General features: G+C 39.8%; 1 protein-coding gene and 1 non-coding gene across 3 annotated transcripts in view; one reads left to right on the top strand and one right to left on the bottom strand.

The window, feature by feature from the left end:
* Window positions 1-16,950, bottom strand: part of LOC124595476 — a 78,092-nt gene that overhangs the window by 45,559 nt on the left and 15,583 nt on the right. The gene's annotated exons all lie outside the window — the stretch shown is intronic.
* Window positions 15,168-15,242, top strand: Trnat-ugu. Its single transcript has one exon. It is a non-coding gene; the product is annotated as a tRNA-Thr (tRNA).

Genomic DNA, 16,950 nt, shown 5'->3' on the forward strand with positions numbered 1-16,950 from the left:
CCTTAATAGTGCGACGGCACTGCGCACATAGTTGCTTGTAGCAGATGCAGTTCATTAACGTAGGATGATGGTTAGAGACACAAAGCGCACATTGTTGGGCACGAATCGCATTGCTGCACTCCACGGTCCACCAAGAGACCGAGACCCGATGGGGAGAAGTAATAGTACGAGGGATAGAGGATTCGGCAGCCGAGAGAATAACGACCATGAGGTACTCGACCTGATCATCGCAGCTGGGAAACGGTCGGTTGTCAAAGAACGCGAGATACACAAGAAATCTTCCCGGGAACATTCATTTTTGAACTGACAGTACGCTGGCTGCATTGCAACCATCTTTGCTGGTGAGGGCAAAGAACGGGTAGCAGAATCTACAGCCCAGGAAGCAGGAGACGGAGTGTCAGCTTGAAGGCTGAACTGTAAGTCGCAAGTTTGGGACGGGGAGAGGCTAACACGGTGCAGTAGCTTCCAGACAAAGGGACAGTCAATTTATGGCTCGCCAACAGTTTCCGGGCAACAGGAAAAGGTACCTTCTCCTTCACCCGTGTCTCCTGAACAGCCCGCTCGTCTTTATAGACGGGACAAGAACGAGAAGAAGCAGCGTGGTCTCCATGACAATTAACGGCAGCGGGGGCAAGGAGGTGGACAGGCACCTTTGTGTACATCCCTGCTACAAGTTACACATTTGGCAGCATTTTTACATGACGTGCTGGTATGATTGAACTGGTGACATTTATAACACTGCAACAGATTGGGAATATAAGGATGCACAGAGATGACGTCATAGCCTGCCTTTATCTTGGTAGGAAGTGTTAACCGATTGAAATTCAGGAACAATGTGCGAGTGAGCACCAAATCGGTAGCTTCTTTTTTCGTAACCCTATGAACAGCAGTAACGCCCTGATCCGATAGATAATTCAGGGTGTATACGTGGACAAGGAAAAAAATTCCCGGATTTCCCGGTTAAAATACACTTTCTCCTGGGTGAAAATACACTTTTTCCGTGTTAAGTGACAGTATACTCTTCCTTGGCACTGTAAAACTCATCTATTCTTTGAATGTTTATAGTTTAACATACCGACATAGAATTTCCCCCCACTTTAGAAAAAGAAACTCAGGGGGGAAAAAAACATGTTTTGAAAGACCTTTGATGTGCAGCAACATGTACGCTGCATATTTCCGTATTACGAAGGTATAAATTTGAATTCCACCAAACTTTCCGAAGCATTGAAATCGAGATTGCCACGTGCTTTTGTAAGCCAGTCATAGGTTATTCAGGTGATCTCGCCAGCTGATGACAGCATAGGACACGTGATGTAGTCAGCCAATAGCAAGATCACTCTTAAGTAGTGCGAACACACAAATAAGAAAAGTTGATTGTTTAAGTTAACATACATAGCATTCACATATAATATTGGTCTCTAAGATTAACGAGTTGGAAGAGAAGCTAAGCTTCCACGTATAATGTTGATCTTTTTTGCACGTGTTACACTTTAAGATACATCACACAAATGTGCCAGCAAAACTTTTAATAATGACGTAAATGTCTTATCTTCTGGGCTCAAAATTCTTCTAAATGGTCGTCCTCGAAGAGTTGATTTTTAAATGAGAGTCAAACGCCTTGTGATTTAAGTAATTCATCCTACATTCTCGCACATAGTTCATCTTGCGTACAAGGAAATTTGGTTTGAATGTAATGCTTTTCAAACCACCATTCGCAATATTTTCCTGCGACCTATTAGAAACAGGTTCGTTTCAGCAGTTTGAATAGAGTGCCAGGTAATAGGCGTCACCGTTCTCACGCAGCTACGATGATGCAGGAAGCCCATATGTTCGTACGTATAAAACATTAAAAAATCTTACATTATGTCATAAAAGAAACTACACATCAGAGGATACTTCAAGAGCATCAGAATTTCGTTAACCATACTATTTCGTGAACCATACTAAGTTGCATAAGTGGCTTAAAATGCACATTCATATGTCCAGATTCATATGTAAATTTTCTTGGAGTACCAATGCTGTATTATCTCAAGTTTGGTTCTTTATTGCAGCGTAATGCCATACGTGCACTATAAATGAAGCGAACAGTTGAAACTAGCCAATAGTGTGAAATTAAAAACTTCCTTTCAAATAAAGCAGAAAAGATTAATGAAAGCCAAATCTCTTTAGCAAACCGTTAAAAATAACTTCATTGTTCTGCAAGGTGATTAATGCTTGACTGTCAGGAAGGTGGAAATAAAATCTAAAACTAACAACATATTTTAGCCTTCTGTAATTATGTGAACGTATTTTAATTCATTTGATAACTCCCAACCGCAAAAATCCATTTGTTATAATTTAACGCGAGAGCAACAAACGAAGAGGAAACAACAAAATCACTTAACGTAAACACAGGTCTTGTGGAGACGACCCACCTCCCCACCACAACTGACTGCTCTGGGCATCAGCACCAGATTTACTGTATTTCCAAACCAGGTCAATATTAAGTAGTGGCGTCCAGCCCTACTTCTGTAACCAGAAGCGAAAGAAGGTATTACTCATACCCGACTCAACTGCGCATGAGCAAGAGCCCGCCCGCAACTGCGAATCTAATTTAAACAGTTGTCACGTCATGCTCATCGGAGGCAATTTGTTATTATGAAGCATTGCATAGTCTTCCTAAAGCCTTTGACACACTTTGCTTTTGGCAGACGCTTGTATGAGCACTGTTTTCTTGTTGTATATGGCGCATTTCCTTTGCATCTTAAGTTTTATTTTCGTTTTTTTTTCCTTTCTCGTTCATGTTTTGTTGCTGCAGTATTATTCTGCAATAGCAGGATACAGTAATATCCTTTGTTAGAGTATTGGTTCTTACCAGTCAAAATCACAAAAATTTAACTGAAAACTAAAACAACGAAAAATTCCCGGAATTCTAAACAATTCCCGGGTTTTTCCCGGTTTCCTCCCGGATAAAAAAATTCCTGGGTTTTTCCCGGGTAGTATACACCCTGTAATTAGTTATTTCGTCCTCCGTCAAACTATCCAACAGCCGGTTGTAGATAACACCGCGGGGCGAGTTAAGTGTCCTGTGAGCATCCACTTTCATAGGACATTCGTGGAGGATTTAGGCCTTGAGAGCACTACCAATTTCCATTTGGAGACGAGAGCATGACTTCACAGGGCCGGAGTTGCCATCCACACCTTTCTATATAACAAAGAGGTTAACAGTAGCAAAAGTCTGGTTTCCGTCTAAACATGAGACTGCTAGAAATCGAGGCGAAACAGGAAGAGACATCGAGGCAGGAGCCTCATTCCACTTTCGTTTATAGAAAACACTAAGAAGGAAAAGGAAAGTCAGTTATCGGGAAGAAGTCCCCCCATGATTGCCAGCATCTCCGATGGCGTGCTCCTCCCAGGAGGGGCCTCCAAAACGGAGCCCCCCACTTTAGGTGATTTTCCTCACCTTAGGTCACACCTCCCGAACAACAGATGGAAGGACCAATCGGCAGAGAGGGAAGGTAACAGCTCAGGCAATCACCCTTCTCGGGGCCTGGCCTGTACCAGGGGGTACGTGCGCGCCCTACATGCCAACCGGGGGCTGGGAATTACCCGTTACCCAGTCTCCAGCTGTGTGGCAAACATGTGGGTGGCCGTCAGGCACACACAGGGAGAAGGAGAGGGAAGAAGGAAAGGAGGAAAGAAAGAATGGCCTCAAACGTCACAGAGCAGGAACGGGGAAAGGAGCAGTGCAGGGAGAGACCAATACAGGGAAGGAGCAGTGCAGGGAGAGAGCGATACAGGGAAAGAGCAGTGCAGGGAGAGAGCGATACAGGGAAGGAACAGTATAAGGAAAGAGCAGTACAAGAGAGAAGAATACTACAAGTAAACCAATATAAATGAGCTTCAAGAGCCCATGGGGGCACGAGACATCTCCCCAAGAGAGCGGGAAAGAACAGGAGAAGAAGAGACAAGCAGCACTGAAAAAGGAGCGGTGCTGCGAGGGCTGGGGGCCTGTGGCCGCCAAGCACGTACTCACCAAACAGTGGTGAGCCCCCTGGGGGGCTATTAGGGCTCCAAAATAGCTTATGACAACAGAACATAAAAAACTGACTCAATAGCAAAAAAGGCTAAAAGCTGTTTTTTCCTTTTTTTTAGGGGGGGAGAGAAGAAGAAGAAGACAAAGGCAAGATAAACTTTTGAGACCACATGTACATCTGGACCCTGCAATTCACATCCACATTTCCCAGTTCCAGTTGCAAACTGGTCCACAGGAAAATGGTTGACAAGTCTGTGTGAGTATTTATCTCCCTAATTTAACCTTCATATTCTTTTCATAACATATGTATGAGGAGGCATTGTAGTGGTAGACTCTTCTAAGAAAGCTCACTGAATTTTAACATTAAACCACTGAACTGTGCACTATGCCTCTTCTAATGTCTGCCCACTGCAGGTGGACAAGCATTTCTTTAATGCTTTTATGCTTATCAAGCAAACCTGTAGAACAGAACACACTTATTTTCCAGATTATCTTTATTTCCTGTCAATTCTGTCCCACACTTATGAGCAAATTCAAGGTATTGGCCAAGGTTTCGTACGCTACCTCCCTTGTGTGTGGGCTACACTGACTTCTTCCAATGAATTTCAGTGTGATATCTGTCCTTCCTCCAATTAGTTTTATGTGGTTGTACACTTCAAATCGCTCCATGTGCATACTCCTGGATATTTAATGCACGTCGCTAGTTCCAGTGATTGTACTGCAATTTTTTAAATCATACAACAAATGGTTTTCCTGTCTATTTACACATGTTACATTAAACTGATCTCTGTTGAGGTTCAACAGTCAATCCCTGAACCTCGTCTTGATGCTCTGTAGTTCTTCCAGCAATTTGCTACCATTTTCTAATGTTGTTACTTCTCCCCACCAGTACATAACATTGTCCATGAACAGCCTCACGGAATTTCCAGAGTAATCCACTGGTTTATTTATACACCTTGTGGAAAGTAATGGTCTTCTAGACATTCCCTTGGAGTGCACCAAAAGTTACTTTTGTGTGAGAAGATTTCTCTCCATTAAGAATGACATACTGCGTTCCATTTGCTAGAAACTCTACAATTCAATTACAAAGCTGGTCTGAAATGGTGCACCTGTTCATTAAGTGATAGTGCCAAACTGTATGTAACACTTTCCTTAAGTGAAAGGACATGGTCTCCTGGCCACCAATACATGCTGCCTTCTACGTCTTGGCAACAAACAGAGCAAAACAGGTGTCACATGATAGTTGTTTTCAGAACCCTCATCCAGAAATGTCATACATGCAAACATAAGACATGATCAAAAATTTTACAACACACTGATGCAAAAGACTTAGGTCCACATTTGTGTGTGCCTATCCAACATGCCCTCTGAGTGCCAATGACTGGGAACATTTCACTGCTGATAGAAGAGAAGCAGGTTCTTTTGCATACTCTAAATTTCATTGCACAGGTATCTCATCGGGTTTAATCACCTTTTCTCTGTTGGGTGATTTCAGGTGACTTTTCTGTCCTGAGGTCCACTATTTTGATATACAATGACAAGCTGCAATATTATGACCAACTCAATAGTGTGGTGGGCCAAATCTGGAATGCAGTACAGTAGGTAGTTCTGCATGGTATAGATACACAAAGTCTAATTTTTCCAGAGATATGTGGCACCAGTTGCCCAATGCTTCCATGGCAGTTTTAGAGCAATTCAAAGAAAGTTTACTGTCAGAGCAGTCGAGTCATTCAATGTAAAGTCAATACAGTGATTCAGATTTTGATAAAACTTTGGCATACAGTAAGCCTATATATAAATCAAGAAAAATACTCAATTTTATTAAAAAAACATTGACCCATTTTGAAAATAAGGGATGTGAAGTTCTAAAAGTTCACAAAACACATCCCACTGCCATAATTTGAAACTGCTGTAGCAACACTAATTAAGCTAAAACAATGAGAGAGGTGTAATACTGCAGAATTGCTATGACTTTCTTTTAACTGCAACATAGTATGAGTAAGTTGAATTTTTTTAAAAATTTGAATAAAAATTTAGAGTTTTCATTCATCAAACAAAGTATCTTCAAAAGTTTTCGAAAAAATTATATACAGGCCTTCACATTATTGTTAACTAATTCCCTAAGCATGGAAGTTTTTAAAGAAAAAAATTATAGATTTAAGTCGAAATATACATAAATATAGTCCTGTTTCAACAGTAGATTCTGCTGTATCTGAAAATATCAATACCAATATTTTTGATGTACTTGACGCTGTCTGTAAAATGCATGTAATGTCTGTGCCCCTTTGATGGTAACAGTGCCTACAGAGCTCTTCTAGAAATCTTTCAGTTTCTATGAAGTATGGATGTAATGTTTTTAATTCCTCAATTAAAAAGTATTTCTGCACACTTGCTTTGCTGCTACTCTCTTAACAGTGCCACCGACACAATCACAAAGACTTTTTCCATAAGCAGAGGCAACAAATGTCATACTGTTTCCAGGCCAAAATCTTTTCTTAAAACACAAGTTCACAAAATTATTTTTAATCTAGGACTTGGCTGCACTGCCATCGGAAAAGTAGCAGATCTTTCGTACATCAGTTCAGGACCCGACCCCCCCCCCCCCCCCCCCAACTATGAACCTTGCCATTGGTGAGGCTTGTGTACCTCAGTGATGGACAGCCGTATCACAGGTGCAACCACAATGGAGGGGTATCTGTCGAGAGGCCAGACAAACATGTGGTTCCTCAAGAGGGGCAGCATCCTTTCCAGTAGTTGCAGGGGCAACAGTCTGGATGACTGACTGATCTAGCCTTTTAACATTATCCAAAATGGCCTTGCTGTGATGGTACTGCAAACGGCTGAAAGCAAGGGGAAATTACAGCCACAATTTTTCCCAGGGGCTTTACTGTATGGTTAAATGATGATGGTGTCCTCTTGGGTAAAATATTCCGGAGGTAAAATAGCCCCACCCCATTCGGATCTCCAAGTGGGGACTACTCAGGACGACGACATTATCAGGAGAGAGAAAACTGACATTCTATGGATTGGAGCGTGGGATGTCAGATCCCTTATTCGAGCAGGTAGGTTAGCAAATTTCAAAAGGGAAATGGATAGGTTAAAGTTAGATATAGTGGGAATTAGTGAAGTTTGGCAGCAAGAGGAACAAGACTTCTGGTCAGGTGAATACAAGGTTATAAATAGAAAATCAAATAGGGTAATGCAGGAGTAGATTTAATAATAAATAAAAATGCAGGTAAGCTACTATGAACAACATAGTCGACACATTATTGTAGCCAAGACAGACATGAAGCCCACACCTACCACAGTGGTACAAGTTTTTATGCCAACTAGCTCTGCAGATGATGAGGCTGAAGAAATGCATTATGAGATAAAATTATTCGGACAGTGAAGGGAGACGAAACTTTAATAGTCGTGGGGGACTGGAATTCGATTGTAGGAAAAGGAAGAGAAGGAAAAGTAGTAGGTGAATATGGAATGGGGGTAAGAAAGTGCAAAATTCTAACACTTGGTTTAAGAATCATGATAGAAAGTTGTATATGTGAAAGAGGCCTAGAGAGGTTCCAGATAGAATATATAATGGTAATACAGAGATTTAGAAACCAGGTTTTAAATTTAAGACATTTCTAGGGGCAGATGTGGACTGACCACAATCTATTGGTTATGAACTGTAGATTAAATCTGAAAAACTGCAAAAAGGTGGGAATTTAAGGAGACGGGACCTGCATAAACTGAAAGAATCAGAGGTCGTAGAGAGTTTCAGGGAGAGCATTAGGGAATGATTGACAAGAACAAGGGAAAGAAATGCAGTAGCTGAAGAATGGGTTGCTTTGAGAGACGAAATGAAGGCAGCAGAGGATTAAGTAGGTAAAAGGACGAGGGCTAGTAGAAATTCTTGGGTAACAGAAGAGATATTGAATTTAATTGATTGAAGGAGAAAATATAAAAATAGAGTAAATGAAGCAGGCAAAAAGGAATACAAACATCTCAAAAATTAGCTCAACAGAAAGTGCTAAATAGGTAAGTGGGGATGGCTAGAGGACAACTGTAAGGATATAGAGCAATATATCTCTAGAGGTTAAGATAGATACTGCCTACAGGAAAATTGAAGAGACCTTTGGAAAAGAGAAACCACCTATATGAATATCAAGAACTCAGATGGAAAACCAGCTCTAAACAAAGAAGGTAAACCAGAAAGGTGGAAGGAATATACAGATGATTTATACAAGGGCAATATTATGGATATGGATGAGGACGTCTATGAAGATGAAATGGGAGCTATGATTGTGTGAAGAGTGTGACAGAGCACTGAAAGACCTAAGTCGAAAAAAGGCCCCAGGAGTAGACAACATTCCATTAAAACTACTGACAGCCTTGGGAGATCCAGCCACGATAGAACTCTACCACCTGGCAAGAAAGATGTACGAGACAGGCGAAATACCCTCAGACTTCAAGAAGAATATAATAATTCCAATACCAAAGATACCAAGTGTTGACAGGTGTGAAAATTAGCAAACTACCAGTTTAATAAGTCACGGCTGCAAAATACTGGCATGAATTCTTTACAGACGAATGGAAAAACTGGTAGCAGCTGACAACGAGGAAGATCAGTTTGGATTCCACAGAAATGTTGGAACATGAGACAATACTGATCCTACGACTTACCTTAGAAGATTGATTAAGGAAAGGGAAACCCATGTGTCTTGCATTTGTAGATGTAGAGAGGGCTTTTAACAATGCTGGCTGGAATATTCTCTTTCAAATTCTAAAGGCAGCAGGGGTAAAATACAGGAAGCATAAGGCTATTTACAATTTGTACAGAAACCAGAAGGCAGTAATACCAGGCAAGGGGCATGAAAGAGAGGCAGTGGTTGAGAAGGAGGTAGTGAGACAGGGTTGTAACCTATCCCCGATGTTATTCAATCTGTATATTGAGCAAGCAGTAAAGGAAACAAAAGAAGAAAAATTCGGAGTAGGTATTAAAATCCATGGAGAAGAAATAAAAACTATGAAGTTCACCGATGACACTGTAATTCTGTCAGAGACAGCAAAGGACTTGGAAGAGCAGTTGAACGGAATGGACAGTTTCTTGAAAGGAGGATATAAGATGAAGATCAACAAAAGCAAAACGAGGATAATGGAATGTAGTCGAATTAAGTCGGGTGATGCTGAGGGAATTAGATTAGGAAATGAGACACTTAAAGCAGTAAAGAAGTTTTCCTAATTGGGGAGCAAAATAACTGATGATGGTCGAAGTAGAGAGGATATAAAATGTAGACTGGCAATGGCAAGGAAAGTGTTTCTGAAGAAGAGAAATTTGTTAACATCGAGTGTAGATTTAAGTGTCAGGAAGTCGTTTCTGAAAGTATTTGTATGGAGTGTAGCCCTGTATGGAAGTGAAACATGGACGAGAAATAGTTTGAACAAGAAGAGATTAGAAGCTTTTGAAATGTGGTGCTACAGAAGTGTGCTGAAAATTAGATGGGTAGATCACTTAAGGGGACCTGGATGTGAAATGACTGAAATTTTAGACTTTTTTTCTCACCATCTGAAAGACAATTTTATCCTGTTTGAAATATGTATTTTTTATCTAATTTTCAGTTGTTGATTTGATCTTAAATGTTCCTTTAACAAAAGCTGCAAACCAGCTGTGTTCATGCGACAGGCAAGTAATATCACCATAAACATTTCTTGTCTGCCAGTGTCATGGAAACAATAAAGCCAATATACAGGGGCCTTGCAGATACAAAATTACTTAGCAAATGTCTACATGGCCATACACAAAACCCTGATGAGATTTGCAACAGCTGCATGTGGCAACGAGTACCAAAAACAGTGTGTGTTGGATGGACAGTACTCAAAACGTGTGATGAATGCTGTCATCAGCAGGACAAAAGTAATGGATAAATTAGGCATCCAGGTAGGAAATAATATGATAGCTACTCTGCCACAGATCATCCGCGACTAGCTGAAGCTGAAAGGGCTGTGGAAGCCAAAACTAAAGAGTCCAGAGTAAGGAAAAGGCTCCTGAAGAAGTCTGCAGAAGGTAAAGAAGCAGCTGGCCAACAAGATTATGCTGCTGGAATGTTCTGAAAGACGCATACGATGAGTCAGAAACAGCATGAACATTTTTTATCTTTTTCTCAAAACTACATTTTCAGAAATTAGGAACATCTAACTTCACAATGGTTTTATCCATGTTCACCAAATTTCTGTCAATTGACGAACAGGATAGTATCTTCGTATTATGCCTAATACATCACAGAAATGATCTATGTTTGTCATTTTGTATATAATTTTAGCAGTATGTTTTAGACAAAATTGTAATGTGGTATAATAAGAGTTTTTCTATTTCCTCAGATTTACTCCAAACTGCGAAATGAGAGGCATAATGTGTTCCTATGAATGTTAACAGCAGCCTGCTATAGTTTGAATGCTATTAGACTGATGATGGACCAGAAAATGGTACCAGAATGGAAACGTGCATTATAAGAACATCTATTAGGCAAACTACTGTAATTCTTCAACTACAATATTTCAGTAAATTTCCTTTGACAGTTTGTGGTTTTTATCAACAAAGGATGAAATTAACTCAACTTCGTCTGCATTGTACACCAAGAATAACGTGCACTGAGAGCGAGGTATAAAAATGCAGCCTGTTTATGTCCAGGTCTCCTTATGTAATGAGGTGGTACTGAATACAATTGGGGAGAAGAGAAATTTGTGGCACAACTTGACTAGAAGAAGACATAGGTTGATAGGACATGTTCTGAGGCCCCAATTTAGTATTGAGGGGGAGCAGCAAGGAGGGTAAAAATCTTTAGAGGATACCAAGAGATGAATGCACTACACAGATTCAGAAGGATGTAGGTTGCAGTAGGTACTTGGAGAGGAAGCGGCAGCGACGACGACGACGACCACCACCACCACCACCACCACCACCACCACCACCACCACCACCACCACTTCCCAAAAAGTCAAATGTAAGAACATATTCACCCTCATTCAAGTATTCCTTGACTTCATTTACGAAACAGCTTTGCTGCTTAGCTACAAAATTACAGTATCAATATGATCAATTTTTCAGAAAATAATTAAATGAACTCCAATAAGGTCTTCCACACTGTTTCTAATTTACAGACTGTCAAAAAGTGATATTTCCAACCAAATTATTTTAAAGCATATTTTGAGGGTGAACTTTCTGTTGTTGTAGTCTTCAGTCCAGAGACTGGTTTGATACAACTCTCCATGCTACTCTACCCCATTCAAGCCTGTTCATCTCCGAATAACTACTGCAACCTAAATCCTTCTGAATCTGCTTAGTGTATTCATCTCTTGGTCTCCCTCTACAATTCTTATCCTCCACACTTCCCTCCAATACTTAATTGGTGATTCCTTGATGCCTCATACTGTGTCCTACCAACTGATCCCTTCTTATAATCAAGTTGGGCCACAAATTCCTCTTCTCCCCAGTTCTATTCAGTATCTCATTAGTTACGTGATCTATCCATCTAATCTTCAGCATTCTTCTGCAGCACCACATTTCGAAAGCCTCTATTCTCTTCTTGTCTACATTGTTTATCGTCCATGTTCCACTTCCACACATGGCTACAGTCCAGACAAATGCCTTCAGAAAGAGACTTCCTAACACTATATTCTATATTCAATGTTCACAAATTTCTCTTCTTCAGAAACACTTTTCCTGCCATTTTCAGTCTACGTTTCAAAGCCTCTACTTCAGGCTTCATCAGTTATTTTGCTGGCCAAGCAGCAAAACCAAACTACTATTCTAAGTGCCTCATTTTCTGATCTAATTCGGTCAGCATCACCTGTTTGAATTCTACTACGTTCCATTACTTCTGTTTTACATTTGTTGATGTTCATCTTATTCTCCTTTCAAGACACTTTCCATTCCGTTCAACTGCTCTCCCAAGTACTTTTCTGTCTGACAGAATTACAATGTCACTGGCAAACTCAAAGTTTTTCTTTCTTCTCCCTGAACTTTAATCCCTATTCCAAATTTTTCTTTGGTTTCCTTTACTGTTTGTTCAATGTACATACTGAATAACGTTGGGAATAGGCCATAACACTGTCTCACTCACTCTTCAACCACTGCCTCCTTTTCATCTCCCACAGCTTTTATAACTGCCATCTATTTTTTGTACAAGTGGTAAATAGCCTTTCACTCCCAGTATTTCATCCCTGCTGCCTTCAGAATTTCAAAGAGTATTCCAGTCAACATCGTTAACAGTTTTCACTACATCTACAAATGCTGTAACATACGTTTGCCTTTCCTTAACCTATCTTCTAAGATAACTCATAGGGTCAGTATTGCCTCATGTGTTCCTACATTTCTCCAGAATCCAAAGGTATCATCCCCAAGATCAGCTACCAGTTTTTCTATTCTCATGTAAAGTATTGGTGTTAGTATTTTGCAACCATGACTTATTAAACTGACAGTTCAGTAATTTTCACACCCGTCAACACCTGCTTTCTTTGAGATTGGACTTACTATATTCTTCTTTAAGTCTGAGGGTATTTCACTTGCCTCATACATCTTGCTCACCTGGTGGTAGCGTTGTCATGGCCGACTCAACACTATCAGTAGTTCTAATGGAATGTTGTCTATCCCGGAGCCTTGTTTCGACTTAGATCTTTCAGTGCTCTGTCAAATTCTTCGTGCCATATCTTATCTCCCCACTTCATCTTCACTCACGTCTTCTTCAATTTCAATAATATTGCCCTCAAGTACATCGTCCTTGTATAGACACACTGTATACTCCTTCCACCTTTCTGCTTTCCCTTCTTTGCTTAGGACTGGTTTTCCATCTGAGCTCTTGATATTCATACAGTTGGTCCTCTTGTCCCTAAAGGTCTCTCCAATTTTCCTGTAGGCAGTATCTACCTTACCCATAGAGATATATGCTTCTATATCCTAGCATCTGTCCTCTAGCCATCCCTGCTTAACCATTTTGCACTTCCTGTCGATCACATTTTTCAGATGTTTGTATTCCTTTTGCCCGCTTCATTTGCTGCGCTTTTATATTTTCTCCTTTCCTCAGTTAAATTCAATATTTCTTCTGTTACCGAAGGATTTGTACTAGCCCTCGTCTTTTTACCTAATTGTTCCTCTGCTGCATTCACTATTTCATCTCTCAAAACTACCCTTCTTCTACCATATTTCTTTCCCCTCTAGTTAACTATTCCCTAACGCTCTCTGAAATGCTCTACAGCCTCCGGTTCTTTCAGTTTATCCAGGTACCCTCTCCTTAAATTCCTACCTTTTTGCAGTTTCTTCAGTTTTAATCTACCGTTCATAACCAATAGATTGTGCTCAGGGTCCACATCTGCCCTGGAAATGACAGTTTAAAACCTGCTTTGTATATCTATGTCTTACCATTATGTAACCCATCACATCTTCCAGTGTCTCCAGGCCTCTTCCATGTATACAACCTTCTTTCATGATTCTTAAACCAAGTGTTAGAATTTTCCTTCTTTTCCTTTCCCTACTATCGAATCCCAGTCCCCCATGACTATTAAATTTTAATCTCCCTTCACTATCTGAATAATTTCTTTTATCTCATCATACTTTTCTTCAATATCTTCCGTCATCTATGGAGCTAGTCGGCATATAAACTTGTACTATTGTGGTAGGTATGGGCTTTGTGTCTATCTTTGCTACAATAATGCACTCACTATTCTGTTTGTAGTAGCTTATCAGCTTTCCTATTTTGTTATTCGTTATTAGACCTACTCCTGCATTACCCCTATTACATTTTCTATTTATAACCCTGTATTCGCGTGACCAAAAGTCTTTTTCCTCCTGCCATAGAACTTGACTAATTCCCACTTTATCTAACTTTAACCTATCCATTTCTCTTTTTTCAGGGTGTATAAGTGGACAAGGAAAAAAATTTTCCGGATTTTTGCCAGATCTCCCGGTTAAAAATACACTTTCTCCCGGTGAAAACACACTTTTTTCATGTTAAGTAACAGTATACTTTTCCTCAGAACTGTACAATTTATCAATCATTTGAATCGTGATGTTTTTGTACAGCGGCTTAGAATTTCCCGGCACTTTAGAAAACGAAACTCAGGGGAAAAACCACGTTTTGGAAAATTCTTTGAAGTGCAGCAACATATATGCTGCACATTTTTGTATTACGAAAGTATAAATTCGAATTTCACAAAAAACCGCATGTTACTTACTGAAGCATTGAAATTGAGATTGCGATGCGCTTTTGAAAGCCAGTCATAGCTCATGTCACGTGATCTCGCCAGCTGATGCCAGCGGATACTCATAGCATAGGACACATGACGTAGTCAGCCAATACCAACATCACTTATGTAGCGCAAACACAGAAACAGGAATAGTTAATGGTCTAAATTAATGTACATAGTGTTGCTACAGGAAAAGCAAACTTTTCATATATAATATTTGTCACAAAGATTAATAAGCTACAAGAGAAACTAAGCTTTCACATATAATGTTGATCTTTTTTTGCACGTTTTACACTTTAGGACACATCGCATAAATATGCCAGTAAAATGTTTAATACCAACATAAATCTCTGATCTTCTGGGATCAAAATTCATCTAAATGGCTTGTCATCAAAGAGTTGATTTTTAAATGAGAGTCAAAAGCTCTGTGATTTAAGAAATTCATCGTACATTCTCGCACATAGTTCACCTTGCGCAAAAGGAAATTTACTTTGAAAATAATGCTTTTCAAACCACAATTTTCCCCGAGACCTGTTACAAATAGATTTGTTCCAGCAGTTGCCAGAGAGTGCCACATAAGAGGCATCCCCGTGCTTGCGCAGCTAAGATGACGTAGGAAGCCCGTAAGTTTGTATGTGTAAAATATTAAGTAGATCTTACATTATGTCATAAAAGAAACAAGACATCAGAGGATACTTCAAGAGAGTCAGAATTTCTTGTACCATACTGAGATGAATAATTCACATTAAAGTGCACATTCGTACGTCCAGATTCCCAACGAAGTAGCCCTCGACCTCACATTAAACTTTTCAGAGTGATGGGCAAACATCTATTAGGCGCACTACAAATGTAGTGTTGTGGACATGTTGGGAATGTGGATCTCACGGGGGGCGTGCAAGGGATAAGTCCCTGCAGACGCACTATCCTCTGTGCCCGCGGTGGCTCAGATGGATAGAGCGTTTGCCATGTAAGCAGGAGATCCCGGGTTCGAGTCCCGGTCGGGGCACACATTTTCAACATGTCCCCAATGAAGTGTATCAACGCCTGCTTGCAGCTAGGGTGTCAATTTAATTATCATTTCTTTTCAGAGTGGTTTTCGGGATGTAAATTTTCTAGGAGTACCAGTACTGTATTATCTCATGTTTGGTTCTTTATTATGGAATAATGCCACACATGTTAGAAGATGAAAAACGTGCACTTGAAATGCAGTGAACAGTTAGTTGAAACTAGCCAATAGTGTGGAATTAAACACTTCGTTTGAAACAAACTGGCTGCCCCAGCGGTAAAGATAAATAAAAGGAGAATTTCTTTAGCAAAGCAACAAAAAAACTTCATTGTTCTGCAAGGCGATTAATACTTGACTGTCAGAAAGGTGGAAATAAAATAAAATCTGGAACTAACAACATATTGTAGCCTTCCGTAATTAGATGAATGTATTTTAATTCACTTGATAGTATCCAGGCACAGATTTTTTTTTTAAATTTTTTTCATTTGACGTGAAAGCAGTAAACGAAGAGGAAACAGCAAAATCACTAAATGTAAACACATTTCACATGGAGCCACACCCCCCCCCCCCCCCCCAAATAACTCAGACTGCTCTGCACATCAGCCCCAGATCTACGATATTTCGAACCAGGGCAATAGATTTGCAGTAGATAAGAATACTCTGGAAATAACTAAACAAACCCTTACATACACAGAACTTAAATTTATTTAGCCTAGATCATTAGTCCCTCCCAAATTTTATTAAGAATCTGACAAGGAGGCAGTTTATTGTTATTATTATACTGAGAGCTGGAAAGAGTTTGAAGAAAATGAAAAATAGAGGAAGGAAAAAGTTATGTAGATCAAAAGAAGCAGTAAGTTGTCTGGACTTGGGAGATAAACCCCTGATAAATTTAAATACCTCGGTGGAACATACAAACATGAAAAAAGCAAGTAAAATCAGAACCCGGAGGGGGGAAGGGGGGGGGGGGGGCACTAGAAGAGCGTACATGAAAGTGTCGAATCTGTACAATAAATGAATTTTTCTACAGATGTTGTAAAACCACAAGTCCTGTATTGCTAGAAACATTACATTCATCCAGATGCATGGCAGATCTGGTAACGATAGGAAGAATCTTCAAAAAAATATTAGGTCACAATTGTGGCAACTGGGGTTTGAGACCAAATAAGGAAATATACTTATTCTGCCCTGAAATAACAGATGAGATCAGGGAAAGACGTGTTATACATATACACTATGGACAGTTTGTGTGTATCTTTGTTAGGCTGTCTTCCTTCATTATCTCATTCTTCCATATCAGGAAAACAAATGAGTAAGGAAGCAAGACAACAATGGACTAAGAAGAAATGCAAATTTAATAGGAAACCTTACTTAGCATGAACAAATTCAAACTAGAATACAAGAAATTTAAAGGTTTTCAGGACGATAAAACAGAACAAAAAGTGGTGTCAGATGGTCAGATGCGAGAAAAAGAGCTCATTCTGAGAAAAATAAAGTTTTGAAGGACGATGAGGGAAAAGAGAAGAATAGTTATCCAGGCATGGTCCTTAGTTGGCCTGTAATAAAATTACAAAATCCAATTTGCATTTTTTGTAGTTTGTGTGTCCATTACACGCGTCAAAATAATCCGACACTTTTCCATTATTCAATATACATTTTCCGAATATACTAGTATCCTGAAGTTTAGGTTTTCGTGATAAAAAAGTGT

This window comes from Schistocerca americana, chromosome 2, assembly GCF_021461395.2.
Source record: "Schistocerca americana isolate TAMUIC-IGC-003095 chromosome 2, iqSchAmer2.1, whole genome shotgun sequence".
NCBI lineage: Eukaryota > Metazoa > Arthropoda > Insecta > Orthoptera > Acrididae > Schistocerca > Schistocerca americana.